The sequence below is a fragment of the Notolepis coatsorum genome (genome assembly GCF_963971535.1).
Source record: "Notolepis coatsorum genome assembly, chromosome: 19".
Taxonomy (NCBI): Eukaryota; Metazoa; Chordata; class Actinopteri; order Aulopiformes; family Paralepididae; genus Notolepis; species Notolepis coatsorum.
Window position 1 is genome coordinate 35,995,388 of NC_140183.1, and position 15,527 is coordinate 36,010,914.

The window sequence follows — 15,527 nt, forward strand, 5'->3', positions numbered from 1 at the left end:
GAGGGACTTGGGCTTTTTTCAGGGGGAAAAATGCCGGGTCGGCCCGGGTGTCACAAGGTTAGGCGTTATGGAGACCCTTTGTTGGGTACTCTTTTGTACCTGGCACTATCATAAGGGGCTGGTTCTCCTTTCTTCACTCCTCTCTCACGCATGGCGAAGAGGGGGCTGTTGGGGTGGTCTTCCTGACCTCCTCTGGTAACCCTGTGTGCTTCCCGAGCCGCCGGGCCCAGTCCGAAGTAAAGTTTCGTTGATACCGTAGGCCTGGGATAACCCTTTTTTGAAAACTGAAACACTTGTACTGCGGTGTAGCCAGTGTATACCCGCAGGTGTGTTTTGGAGTTTTTTCTTGAGGGGTTATAGGAACAACCACCGTCTGTACCGAGAGGGTAGTTGATTCCCTGGTATGTTGGAGCAGAGTCAACTCCCGGGTTACCCGGTTGAGTGTGCCCCTGCACGTTCATGATGTCTGCCAATCATGTCAGCATTCTCTGCCTCGACCCCTCTGGGTGTTTTTTTTTTAATGGAGGCTTTGTCATGGTGATCAACAACGCCAGCATACGCCCCTTCCGCCGGGGGGGCTGTTTTCAGCTGACTCCTTTGGCGCCTGTCTCGTCCGCAGTGCTCCAGGCTCATGTTACAGCCTGCTGCCTGGTTTCCCCGGTGCGCTGCCTGCTTCCGTTGGTTAACCTTTTTGAGTGCTTACGACCATGCTGACTGCCTGTGTTTCAGAGTCAGTGTGCCAGGCGGTGTGCTATTGGGGGGAAAGGGCCCGCTCTTGGAGGGGCCTTATCCGAATATGCTGGCGATGTGGGGGGCGGTATCACTAAGTGACCGCCTGGTGGGGTCTTGATGCCTGGCGTCATTGACCTCTCCGGGCCCCCGTTTTCCAGGGGATCCAGTCCCTTCAGTGGGTCTGGGTCTTCCTTCGCGCTCCGCTGCTACGGCCTTGCCACGGGGTTGGGTTTGCCCTTGACCCCGTGATTCTGGGGGCAGTAACGAGGTTGTTCCCTCCGTTCATTCCCGGGTGGCATACGGGTTGTGCGTGTGTGTAGTCGTGGGGTCAGGCCACGGTCTGCTCACCCTGTGCGTTGAGTTGCTTGAGTGCCTCTTCGCACGGTCGGGTCCGTCGCCCTCCCGGGAACCTCCAATAGGTGGGGTGCCCTCCATTAGGGAGGGTCGGGGGGGCTCGGCCCTCCCTGATCTGATGGTTGTGGGGGGCCTTCAGCTGGGTGTATTTGTCGGCCGATGGCTCTCGCTCGGCCTCCCTTGTGCATGAGTGACGCCGAGCGAGAGCCACTACGATACAGAACGTTAGGTTATGACTATAACCAAGTTCTGTTAGTAGTGGTGACGCTCGGCGTCCGACGCCGCTGCAGCCCTTGATCTCGCCTTGTGGTGGAAGCTTGGGAAGGAGGCGAGGGGGTGGCCCCACCCCTGCTTATATGGGTAAGCTGATAGGGGTGTGGTCAGACAAATATTGGGATATAAAGGTACATTGTGGTCTTTTATTCAGTGCGCGTGCACGTGCGAGGACAGTGCATGAGTGACGCCGAGCGTCACCACTACTAACAGAACTTGGTTATAGTCATAACCTAACGTTACAGTAAGTGGGGAGTGTAAACAAGTTGAACGCGGCGCGTGAAATAACGTACGCGTCGCGTGAAATAACGTTATGTGAATAAACCTATAACGTTACAATGTACAGTTTCTGACAGCTGGCTGTGTTGTGAAATGTGCATAACGTTATGAATAAACCGCGAAGTCACGCGAAATAACGTTATACGTGAATCTGGTAGTACATTTCTTTTTATCTTCTTGAGTGATAACATTACATCCGCCTTTTACCGCGTGACGAGCTAAACCAATCAGAGAGGGGCTTCGCTCAACCAATCAGAGAGGGGTCTGCAGAAATGGAGTTCAACCAATCAGAGAGGGGTCTGCAGAAATGGAGCTACGAAATGTAGAGACGCCACATACATGGGGAGGCTGGAGAAAGACACCTCCCCCCTGCCTCCTCTCCAGTCTCCTCTGCTGCAGTGAGTCTGACAGTGTGTTAGAGAGAGTGAGAAGGAGAAGAGGGAGACATTTAAAAGAAAAAAAATTATAACACAGACGAAAAATAATGATTTTTTATTATTATTGTAAACTATATATACCCTTTTTTTCATATTTCATATTTGATATTAATTCATATTTTTATAGGGAGGCCTGGCTTCCGTTGGCTTCCATGAGGATTCGCCACTGTGGAGATGATCACTCGGGGTCCAGAGATCAATTCACTTTCAATTAAATCAATTGAAAATCTAACCAGAAATAGCTTTTTACTCGCTGATGATGGAACATCCATTCTCATTTACTACTCCCAAAGGCTTTTCAGAATTTGAATTTGAAAGAAAACCCATTTCCTGAATTAATTGAATTGAACTCCTGCCATTAACAAGCCCCTTCATAATACTCTACAGGGGACTGTGCCAGAACTCCATTTCACTGTTAGATAATATGTCTGAGGGATTAAGGTGACTGTGCTGAATGCCTGAGAGATGCCAAGAGTCTCAGTCATTCCAGGGCATATTCAAGTGTAGCAAGACATATGATGCGTGTGCTGGTCCCGTGCTGCTGCCAGCATCTTGACTTTCATCTCCGATTTCTGATAATACTTTTTAACATTTTCTCAAACAGTCGTGCATATTTGCTGCATGTGCCGTGTGGATACCTCAAAACGTAGCACTCGCTTGAATGAAGGTTATAAAAAGTCTGCTTCAACTCCATTCATGAGATGTAGCCATATTTAGAATAGGGGCACCACATGATTATTCAACATTGACCAAAATATTATTTGTAAACAATGGAACAGCAGACATCAGAGTGACCCCAGATTTCCCACCACACAAAAACCCATAACCCCCACTCCACGCCCCAATTTACACCCGTCCCATCCTCCACTCCACACCCCAACCTACACCTGTCCCATCCCCCACTCCATGCCCCAACCTACCCATCCCATCGCCCACCTCTATTCACAGAGGAATTCCTGTCCACACTTGCGTGCCACAGAGCTTGAAGTTGTGCATTGCTCTTGTCACTTCCATCTACAGGGCAGGTTGTCTCCTGGGCCCCACAGATAAGACAATCTCCTCATCAGACAGGGTCGTCGGGACACTGGATGGGGGTGTGGGTGGCGGGGGGTTCAGAATGTGGACAACCATTGTGATGGCACATAGGCTACAAGAGGCCTGGCACCAGAATGGATGCGATAAGCGCAAGACAGGACCTGTCCGTTATGTAACGATGAGATAACATACAGGGGTGAGACATACTGGTATGGAGAACTTCACACTTGACATGTGTGTGTGTGTGTATGTGTGTGTGTGTGTGGGAGGGGGGGTTACATGTGTGAGTCAGTATGGGACCATGTATTCTTTCTATACTACAGTAGTTGCTATAAAGTATGTATGACATGATAATACTGTATGTTCACAGCAGGGACACCATGAGGGATGAAGCACGACTCTCTCTTTAAAAGTAGCCTTTATTATTGTTAAGATGAAGATCTGATGAAGGTCGAGTGCCTGAAATGTGCCATTTTAACAAGAATAAAGATATAGTTTAACAGAGAGAGAGAGAGAGAGAGAGAGAGAGAGAGAGAGAGAGAGAGAGAGAGAGAGAGAGAGAGAGAGAGAGAGAGAGAGAGAGAGAGCAGTTCACGTCTACTCCTGGTTGTTTGAGCGTGGACTGTCAATCTACCGTTTACAGTAGAAGGCTACGGGTTCGCCTTGCTGTCAGAGGAACAATCACTTACCTAAACACAGATGCACACATTGAAATACACACGTGTTGCTCTTGTGATGCTTTTGGAGTCGTCGTTTGGTAGCATTCAAGCAGACAGCAGGGAGTAGCTGCAGGGGAAACAGACGGACGAGAAAGAGAGTAGGAGAGAGACAAAGTCAGCATTCCATCACCTAAGATCTTTATCTATGACTAGTGTGACAATCACATGGGGAGTCCACGTGCATGACCCCAAAACCTTTGACTGATAACTGATTGGATGAACAGCCCGGTGGGAATCATCAATAAATCTACCCACGTTTGGATTAAGAGGTAAACATTTTTAGGAAAGACATCTTGGAATACCTCATGACCTCATGACCTCACAGAGAAATTATATAAAGACAGAGCATCATATTGGATCTCCTCAGGATAATGCTGAGAGCTTATAGGACTGTTTATCTATTGTGGTGTGAAAAGCACGGTAAGACGACTGTCTGCACTTGATACAGATGCTTGATAAGAGTTACTTCCATGTACTGATTGTACAGGAAAAGTACAAGTGGATATTCTTTGCGAGGAGGCGTCGATGAAAATCTCACTGTGACCGGGCCAATCGGAGAGGATCTCAGCATGGGTGGGTGGAGCCTGCGTGGCCCCTGGGTGATCCGTCAGGAACCATCACATGACACCTCAGACAACCAGTCAGCAGACCATAGAAATATGACCTGCAAAGAAATCTACATGGAAAACAGAGCTCTAACTCAGGAATGTGTGTAGATCCTTTATCAGTCATCTCTACAATGGTATTTGGCAAAGGCAGAATGGACATGAATGCTCAAGGAGAGCACAGAGGTGACAACTAAGAAAAATCTGTGTTTTAAATTATCTTTTTTCATTTAGGTCAGCATGCCTTCTAGGTTCACCTGTCCAGCATTCATACAGTGAAACTAGCATAATGGCCCTGATGACAAGACCCACCATGGAAGGCAAAACAAGAAGACTGTTGAGTTTTCTAAAAACGGTGCCTTGCTTGTACAAGTGAGATACCGCAAAATTGTATCCTTTGTACAGTTCCTACCTTCTGTTTGAAATATGTTTACTTTTCTTCTATCTTTTGTATTTTGCAGAGCAAACTCTTACACGTAACCTCTTCGTTATGACATTTTGCCTCAGCACCAGATGTGCGGAATAACAGTGTGAGTAACACATTGCACTGGAGGAGAGGAATTCAAAATAGCCAATGTTTTCAGTTTCACTATGACTGTTCACAGAACCTTCTTGTTCATTGCTGTACCTAAGGTTGAAGGGCAAATCTAAGACCATTCAGAATCCCTAGGCCAACACATGCAAGGTATGCAAAAACAGCTATGCTACCCGCATTTACCTGCATGAAAAGGAAGGGGTGGCACAGGTAAACTCATGGCCAAGGAAGAGGTACCTCTCTAGACCTGTCAGAAACATTCACCCTTTTACAGTGAGAGAAGGGGACATATTTCACAGAGTTCAGAACTCATCAGTCAAACCTTGAACTTGGGGGACGGGACAGCTGTAAGAATGTTAAAGATGGTTAAAAAGATATGCATCTTTAACTGGAGAGAAGGTATATCTTTCAGGATGATAAAAAAGCTGTCAGACAACACATGCCTTTGAGCGCATTCAATCATGACCCTGATGTGTTTGCAGCCTTGGTGAACAGTCATGCACCGGTGATCCCTGCAAACTGATACTACATCAGGGCTGTGGAGTCGCCCTGCCAAACCTGCTCTTGTATCATCTTGTGTCTTTGGTACTATCTCCAGTACTATCTCCAGTACCAAAGACACGTTACTGTACGTCAGTCAACTTGACTGTAACAACGTATCAACTGTTAAGGTGGATTGTAGAGGTTGCAGTGTCCCATACAGCTTAGTTTGTATGTTAACCCATTCTCTGCCACCACTTTGATCATCCTAAACCATCCTCTGCCAGCGCTATTTGTCTATGGAGATGTTCACCTTCTTTGCAGGGCTATAACTTTTTTAATTGTATTGCTAAATTGACATTACTATGGCCCATTCAACATCAATTATCTATCGTTCAGGATGTACAGTAGGAACGTTTTATTTTTTCATTCACACATTCATACTAAAATACCGTCTAGAGTATAAATATGTTTTTATCGTTTTCTGCAGTATTTCATAGAACGTGAGATATAGGCATAAATGCATACATTAGATTATCAAATGCAGTTTGATACCGATCCATGCTATATTAAAAATGTCAACTGTACATGGTCCTAAACGTCATGACTGATCATCTGCAGGTGAACGGAGGGGGGGGGGGGGGGGGGGGGTCGTTTATAATTCAATGACCGACGTTAAATGATTTATGTAGTATGGGTGATATATTGATCAGAGCAGTTTGTATCGAAAATGATAAAGAAAAACGTTGAAACTCACGTCAGTCTCCTCGTAGCGTTGGGCGATGAGAGTGGAGCAAACAGATCCCAATTATGTGATGTTGATCAATGCGATCCATTTCCGGTTTGTATATTACTAATACACGTCCAAATCATGTTGATTATTGAGTTATGGCAAAGATCCATATCCACAGTGTCTGTATTGAGCCCCGGGACGATAAACGAGTGGCCGGACGAAATTAGGGGACGGACCGAGCTCCCAACGGGCACTTCCGGTTTGGCAACTCGCCGATCGGCCACCAGGTGGCGGTATTGAAGCGTTGCAGAGTTGTGATGGCTCAGACAGCATCAGCCAAGACACCGTGGGTGAAATATGAATACCATGACGAAAATATGAAATATTGATCTCAAACACGCCTTACGCCGTGATTGGCAGACAACACATGGCGGAGAAACCCGCCTTAACACGTGATTGGCGGAGAATGGGTTAAGGTGGATTGTAGAGGTTGCAGTGTCCCATACAGCTTAGTTTGTTAAGGTGGATTGTAGAGGTTGCAGTGTCCCATACAGCTTAGTTTGTATGTTAAGGTGGATTGTAGAGGTTGCAGTGTCCCATACAGCTTAGTTTGTTAAGGTGGATTGTAGAGGTTGCAGTGTCCCATACAGCTTAGTTTTTATGCTTGGCAAGCGCCCAAATAGCATAATGGTTTTTCTATGTCAAAGTGAACACACAAAATGTCATCCATAACCAGTGATGGGAATAACGGCGTTATAAATAACGGCGTTACTAACGGCGTTACTTTTTTCAGTAATGAGTAATCTAACGGATTACTCTTCCAATTTTAATAACGCTGTTAGCGTTACTGCCAAAAAATGCGGCGCGTTACTATGATTGAAGCAGTTTTTTTCATCAGACCAACTAGATCTCTGAGCCGGGAGGCAATACTTTTTTTCCTTCCTTGGGTACTGGGCAGCGCGCGAGACAAGCGCATACATGCTGACGATTGGCTGAGGTTGAGTACAATTCAGTGGAGGTTATTGCATGACAACTAGTGAGGCAGTACTTCACTAGTAATATACAGACAAAAATATATATATATATATATTATTATTAATATTATTATTATTTTTATTAGAAATGTTTTCCTCTGTGAACAATGCCAGTGAATTTGAACAAAAACAATGCCAGTGAATAATTTTTTTCTTCAAAAATGTCCAAGTGACAGCTCTGAGCTCTCTGACCTGACTGCAGTAATGGCCAGCTGTCAATCACTTACTGCTAAAATAGTTGCACGGGTTGGGCTTAAGAATATAATTATCCAATCAAAATAGGCTATTTGAGTTTAAAAAAGGCGGGTAGTGAGGTGGAGCGCACGAGATTGATTGGCGTTCACGCCGTGCCACACAAACTTAAGATCCAATCAGAACGCACAGCGATATTGACCAGAACTCGGCCATCGGCAAACTGCCTGAGACTTTCTTTTCTTTTTTTCCTCTTTTTTTTTTTTTTTAGATTGAATGAATTTGAGTTTTTAAGAACATGTTTATTATAAAAGCGAACAGTTTTAGTATCTATAAAGGTAAGATTACTTTGTGTAAAGTCATCCTGTTTAGAGACTTTGTCTCACGGCTCAGCTGTCCTCGCGGGGGAGGAGTTCGGGCTCGTTCTGCTTTGTTTACAAAATCAGCTGTTTAGACATTAGCCTTTAGCTGCTAAACTAGCGTTAGAGTCGAGGAAAAGCAATTGATGCTTTGGATCTAATGAACAAGGGGCTATTGGACTTTGTTACACAGCTGTTCTCAAGTGGATTTCGTGGAGGGGATATGTCATGCGTTTATAGGTAAGTGCAAAATAAGTCTCTCCTCTCGATCTAACGTTAGCTAGCCGCACAACCGGTAGCTAACGTGACTGTCTATGAAGTATACACTTGATAACTCTGGTGATGTGCTGCTCTCACTCTCACTCTCGCAACTGTGTGTATGTGTCCCGCATTTCACTGTATGCCCTGGTATGTATGTGACAAATAAACCTCTTGATTCTTGAGTTAGTTACTGTAGAGCAGACATCATCTATATCAGCTGGTTGTACTAGTAGAGCTTTGGTTGAGAGAGATACAGTGCTGTGTAACTAGGAGGGATATGAGGACTGTGTGTAACTAGGAGGGATATGAGGACTGTGTGCAGGCCCGGACTGGCCATCGGGAGCACCGGGAGTTTTCCCGGTGGCCTGGCCTGCACAGATTAAAAAAAAAATTTATATAAAAAAAGAAAAAAAATATTTTTTTTATTATTATTATTTAAAAAAAAAATTTGCCAGGCGATTGTTTCTAGTTGTGGCGGCGGCGCGGCGCGATAGTTAGATAACCTAGATGGGTGGGGAACAACCAGGATTTCACTGTCTGCCACAGAGTTGGAGAACTATCTGACTCTCTCTCTCACGGGCCGGCGGATCACACACACACACAATGGAGCCGTGCTGCCGCTTGTGATTGGTGGAGGCGGGACCAGGCGATACAACTGATTGACAGCGGAGGCGGCGAATGGAATGGCAGACGGCACTCAGATGCAGAATAACAGCCAGGCAATGAGCCAGGTAGTGAGGGACTCGGGAGAGATACAGTAGAGCGAAATTCAATTAACGTTGATGTCAAGATGGACAGTGGAAGAAAGAGAAAGGGTGGAGGAGAGAGGGATAAAACAAAGAAAAAGAAAGGCCCTTACAGGAGAGAGTGGTTAACTGTATTATAATAGTAAATAGAAAAATATGTTGTGCTCTTGCTTTTTTCTTTTTGAAGGTGGAGAGAGAGAGTAGCATTGCTAGTGCCACAACAGTTTTATTTGAGGTCCATAACAGTACATTGTACTAAGCAATTGTTGGCTCATTAGTTTGTGATTCACATGCACTAAAATTCACCAGAATGCAGGAAATTAAGTCTTTGTAACAAAAAAAATCCTGGTGGGGGACCCCCAGACCCCCCGCTTAAAAAGTGGCCTAACTGGGGCTATATTTCGCGCTATATCTCCCGGTATGAATTATTTCCCCAGTCCGGCCCTGACTGTGTGTAACTAGGAGGTATATGAGGACTGTGTGTAACTAGGAGGGATATGAGGACTGTGTGTAACTAGGGGGGATATGAGGACTGTGTAACTAGGAGGGATATGAGGATCGAGTGTGTGTGTGTGTAACTAGGAGGGATATGAGGACTGTGTGTCACTAGGAGGGATATGAGGATTGTGTGTGTGTGTAACTAGGAGGGATATGAGAACTATGTGTAAGTTAGTGCTCTCACCAGTATCTCACTATGATTATAGTTAGTGCTCTCATCACTATATAACTATGGAAAATGAAAATGCAGACATCTGGCACAAACCGCTGTGCGGGTACACAGATGTGTTTGAAACAGTGAGGATGATCTTGCTGTAAACAAATAGTTTTTGATTTGCCTTCTTGACTAAGCTATTGTTGTGATGTGTGTAAGTGAGGTGTGTGTCAAGAGTTACTCCAAGGTATTTATTACTAGGGATGGGAATCGAAAACCTAATTGTCCGATGCCTGGAATCGCGTGCCTCCCGTGACTTTCGATTCCCTTATCGCTACCAGGTTTTCCCGACCGTTGCGCATTTCAAAACAATAACGTTAGCGTTAGCATGTAGCCATGGGCAGACTATTTGATTCCTTAAGGGCTCGAAATTGCCTGGGTTTTGGTCATATGCTCCCGAAATGCTCCCGCTGTTTGGCTACTTCTATGTGCAGTGAAAACTACTCGAATGCTTTAGAACCTAGTCATTGATTTAGTTCAGGGTAAGGTAAGATTAGCCGCGGAGCTAATGGTAGCTAACGTGAGCTAACGAGCTAACGCTAGCTAATCAAGCTCACAGAGAGAGATAAACAGCTGACAGCAGGTAGTACAGGTACAAATACAATAAAACAAGGGGTGGGGCCTGTTGTGTAAACCTTGTACTCTTTAGTTCACATATAATAAGAGACTGTGTTTACTAGTAGGTACCGTGCAACATACAAACAGGTCCGTGTAGCAACACGAGCCCATAGCTTACAGGACAGGGGCCCGGGGAGGGAGCTCTGTGTGTGTGTGTGTGTGTGTGTGTGTGTGTGTGTGTGTGTGTGTGTGTGTGTGTGTGTGTGTGTGTGTGTGTGTGTGTGTGTGTGTGTGTGTGTGTGTGTGTGTGTGTGTGTGTGTGTGTGTGTGTGTGTGTGTGTGTGTGTGTGTGTGTGTGTGTGTGTGTGTGTGTGTGTGTGTGTGTGTGTGTGTGTGTGTGTGTGTGTGTGTGTGTGTGTGAGACAGAGGAGTCAGAGGAATAACGACCTGTTGAATGCAACTACGGTTCAATAGATTAAATTAGTTTAAGATATTGAACTGTAGTTACATTCAACAGGTCGTTATTCAATAGATTAAATTAGTTTAAGAATAAAAAGATTTATTTTTTTAAGAGAATCTCAAATACATTATTTTATTTAAGTGTAGGCTATAGTTAAGCATGACTGGCACATCCTACACAACACCACAACAACAACAGCACCTATGAGCAGACTCAAGTCCCGCCACCCCTACAACAAGGTGGCACAAGAGATGCTCCGTTCCACCACTGAGGACCTATCCAGAAATGGATGGCTGGCGGCAGCCTGGAAGAGAGAGTGGGAGAGCACTGGGCCAACCCGTATCCACCACTACATCTGGGATCCAGGAGATGGCGCCACAGGAGACGATCTTCCACGCCGGCAATGGGTTCTGCTGAACCGTTTAAGATCTGGGGTTGGTCGCTTTAAAGCATCATTAAAGAAGTGGGGCCTGGCAGACAGCGCTGCATGTGAGTGTGGAGACCCTGAGCAGACTGTTGACCACATCCTGACCATCTGCCCCCTATACAAACCACCCTCGGAAGCTAGCCTCTTTGATGTGGGACCAGAGTTAAGGGCATGGCTACAAGATACGGAGTTGGACCTCTGACGTTACACGAAAGAAGAAGAAGAATAAATGACAATCAGAAATGTCAAGTTGCATGTTGTTATTCTAACCAGCTTAGTTCTGTTGCATTTCCAATTTATTTATTAAAATTATAAATTGATCAGGAATCGATAAGGGAATCGATAAAGAATCGGATCGATAAGCAGAATCGATAATGGAATTGTATCGATAAAATCCTATCAATTCCCATCCCTATTTATTACTAGTGCCTGTTGTCTTTAACTGTAGTGTCTGTCTGCTGTCTTCATAACCACACTGTGTCTGTACTTCTTTATTATCTCCCGTCCTCCCCAATTTTTTAACTCACCAGCCACTACTGACACACACATTGGGGGATGTTTTATAAATATAATATAATATAATAATTTGTGCTTCACCAAAAAATTTGGTCAGCAGCCGCCACTGGTACAATTTCATGGCAAGCCAATCAGAGGTAAAGTTGGGTGGGTGTTAGAAAGCATGCATAGTCAGACACACAACAAAAACACAAGGGAGTCAGTCAACGAGAGACTGCGGTCCGCAGGTCGGTGTACATTTTGATAGTTTGTTTGGCGAGCCCAAATAATCCAAAAGGAATCCAACGAACAACACAAGCGAGCCAGTCAACGAGAGACGGGTCCATGAGCGTTTTTTGTTCGCACTTGTGTTTGTTGTGTTGCAGCGCAGGGCACTATACAGTAGTGGAGGCTCTAGTCTACTGCTGACAGCCTTATCAACATAGTGCTGGACTTCCTGGTTTAATAGCACAGTCTTCAGGTGCTCAGAGAGAGAGAGAGAGAACTAGAGAGATACAGAAAGAGAGTGAGAGACACACACAACACATCTGTTTTTTTGTTTTATTTGCACTACAAAGAGTGTATATCTGTATGTCTTAAATGTCATGATTAGGTATATCTATATGTTGTGTATGTCATAAATGTCATTCTGAATTGAAAATGGGGGACCCTGATGTAAACAAGATGAAAGTCTTTCTCTGGTCTGCATCCCCTTAACAATTGTGTGTATTGAGCTGTACTGTACTACCCATTCTGCAATCTATTAATAAAGTTTTCAATCAATCAATCAATCAATCAATCAATCAATTGTGTGTGTGTGTGTGTGTGTGTGTGTGTGTGTGTGTGTGTGTGTGTGTGTGTGTGTGTGTGTGTGTGTGTGTGTGTGTGTGTGTGTGTGTGTGTGTGTGTGTGTGTGTGTGTGTGTGTGTGTGTGTGTGTGTGTGTGTGTGTGTGTGTTGACTGTAAACAAGTCATTGATAAGCAAGTCAGGACAGGGCAGATGCTACAGATGTCTAGGTGCGTGGCACTGAAAGTGTTAATGATGAATAGGCTTCACTTCAGATTAGGGCACACAATAGCATCTGCAAATGATTTATAGATGTTTTATGAATGTCTTAACAAATCAAACATTATTTAATGATGAACAAATCAAGTACAAACAATGTTGATAATGAGTTATAAATAACTAATTTGTAAATGTTATACAAATATAGTTATAAATGATTTAATAATAATTTACGAATGTATATAAATGGTTTGTTCATGATTAGTTCATTATCTACAAATACCGTATAAAGGTCTTATAACTGAGCATTATTATAAAGTGTTACCAAAGGCATTGCAATCTGATGAAAAATGGCGGAGCAATTTACATTATAAAAGATTAACTGTACTTACAGTAGATTTCATTCATGGTTTTTGATACTGGTGATACTAAATCCAGATTGAACTCTGCCATTGGAAAGGGGCGATTTCGCCCGATCCATAGATGTGTGACTTGGCCATAATACGGTAATTTATAGGCCTGATATTCTATATTTTATAATCATATTTTAAATTGCATGTGTCCGGATGGCAGAATTCAGTACTGTATCTCCTGTAAATCATCTGCCCTTTATTAATTTGCTTAGATTTGTTGTACACTTGATCTCAAGAAGGTGCTGAATGAGCTCAGTGGCAATTTCTCATGTCTGGTACATTTTTGCATGGTGTTATTCACCGTCAAAAATGGAAAAGATATTCTCCTTGGGTTCATTACAATTTACTCAAGCCTAGTAACAGACACAATATTTCTGTATTACACTTGGAATACATTCCCTGAGAACCATAGATGTCCCTAGATACCAAGAACATGCAAATGGACCTTGTAGAATGGAGCAATCTTCAATTTACTTAGGTATGTATTTTTAGGCGAATTTTCAGAAAATCATGGCTAGGGTTTTTAAGAGATTAATCTAACACTAGTGACTTAATCTACAAACATACTGTTCTGACAGCATAATGCAGATGTAACTACACAGCCTAGAGGCTAATCTCTCCTATGACAAAATGGCATCCAATGTAATAAAAAAAAGTCAACCAACGAACTCGATTCTTGTACCGGATCTCCTCTCTGGTAGACAAGAATACCCTGAAGACCCTGGCAGGAGCACTCATTCAAGGGTACTACGACTATGCTTGCACCTCATGGTACCAAAGCACCTCAAAGGCGCTAAAAACAAAATTACAAACATCTCAAAACAAACTGGTCAGACTACTGCTTGACCTTACTCCTAGAACCCACCTCACCCCTGCCCACTTTGACAACCTAGGATGGCTTAGAGTAGACGACAGAGTACAGCAATTTGCAATGGGCCTGGTCTACAAGATACACTACACGACCAAGGTACCCATGTACATGTCAAAATACTTCCCAAAGGTCAGTGAATACCACGATCACAACACCAGAGGGAGCTCCACAAATCATGTTAAACCCAGATTTGGCTCAAACAAGGGACTAAACACGTTTCGCAATTATGCCACATCAATGTGGAACGCCCTACCCAAAGCTGTAAAGGAATGTGAATCACTACCCACTTTCAAAACCACTCTCAAGGAACACCTACGGGAGACTGCAATTCGAAACTGGCCCCTGTAAATGTCCTAACCCAACCCCCTCCAATGTACAGTAAATTACCTAGTATGGTTTTGTCAATATTCCAATGTACAGTTTTGCTTGTTTGTACAGTGTTTCCCCCCCCCCCCCCCCAACCCCCTCCAATGTAAATTACCTAGTATGGTTGTCAATATTCCCCCCCCCCCCCCCCCCAACCCCTCCCTACCACCCCCCCCCCCCCACACAACCCCACCCAACCTCCTCCTATGTACAGTTTTTACGTCAAATGTATATACTATAGTATGGTTGTCAATATTCCAATATACAGTTTTGCTTGTACAGTTGTACAGTGTTTCCCCCCCCAACCCCTCCTACCCAACCCCCAACCCCCCCCCCCCCCCCCCCCCCCCCCCACCCAACCTCCTCCAATGTACAGTTTTCACGTCAAATGTATATACTCCCTTTTCTGGACTCTTTTTGTATCACAAACAGTACTGTATTTGACAATCTGGTATGTCATAAATGTATAGATGTAGCAGTACTGTCTATCTGTATGTCATGTATGTCATATATGTCCTGATGAATTGAAAATGGGGGACCCTGATGTAAACAAGACAAAAGTATTTCTCTGGTCTGCATCCCCTTAACAATTGTGTGTATTGAGCTGTACTGTATTGTACTCATTCTGCAATCTGTTAATAAAGTTTTCAATCAATCAATCAATCAACCAATCAATGTGTGTGTGTGTGTGTGTGTGTGTGTGTGTGTGTGTGTGTGTGTGTGTGTGTGTGTGTGTGTGTGTGTGTGTGTGTGTGTGTGTGTGTGTGTGTGTGTGTGTGTGTGTGTGTGTGTGTGTGTGTGTGTGTGTGTGTGTGTGTGTGTGTGTGTGTGTGTGTGTGTGTGTGTGTGTGTGTGTGTAATGAGGAGAACAACAAGCTGGCCTGGCATGAGTGAGAGAAATAGATGGAGACAGACAAGCCAGAAAGCATGGATTCTAAAAAATTTGGTGAGACCCGGACCCTTCACCCACACTCGCTCATTATGCATGATCTTTTCATGTGAGCTCTCTACTAAAAATGTTACTTGGGATTTACCCACTTGCAACTAACCTGCCTACATCAACCTGTATTCATAGGTTAGTTATGACTGGGACTAAACTAATGTAGTATTTTCCCGAGCTAAACTGTTCTGATATGTATCAGAACCTAATCTAATCTGCTCTGCGTTGTGATTCAAAACCTTTAAAGCCCTGGAAAATACTTTAAACAAAGACTTGAAGGTCTTTGTTTGACGATCAGCGGTGCAGCAGGAGGAATGGAAAGGAGAAGCGGGTATATAACAGCAGCTGTTTAATCAAAGTTAAGAGTTGTATACAAATTACAATAAAGAACACTATAAAAGATTCAAGGTACCGGAGCACTATGCCGCTCGCCCTATCTAAGAAATCAGATTAAAGAATGATAGTTGATAAGTTGTTGATGAGCTCTGTTCCCTTGCTAGTGAAC

General features: G+C 44.1%; 1 protein-coding gene across 4 annotated transcripts in view; it reads left to right on the plus strand.

Annotated features, from left to right (window-relative positions):
• Positions 1 to 15,527, plus strand: part of hapln2 (hyaluronan and proteoglycan link protein 2) — a 79,422-nt gene that overhangs the window by 15,229 nt on the left and 48,666 nt on the right. Inside the window, exon 1 of one of the 4 annotated variants that reach the window (XM_084335887.1) lies at positions 14,962 to 15,028. The exons of the other annotated variants lie outside the window; for them this stretch is intronic. The gene's annotated coding sequence lies outside the window, so the exon portion shown is untranslated. Of the gene's footprint in view, positions 1 to 14,961; positions 15,029 to 15,527 lie in introns of those variants that run through there. 4 annotated transcript variants of the gene reach the window in all.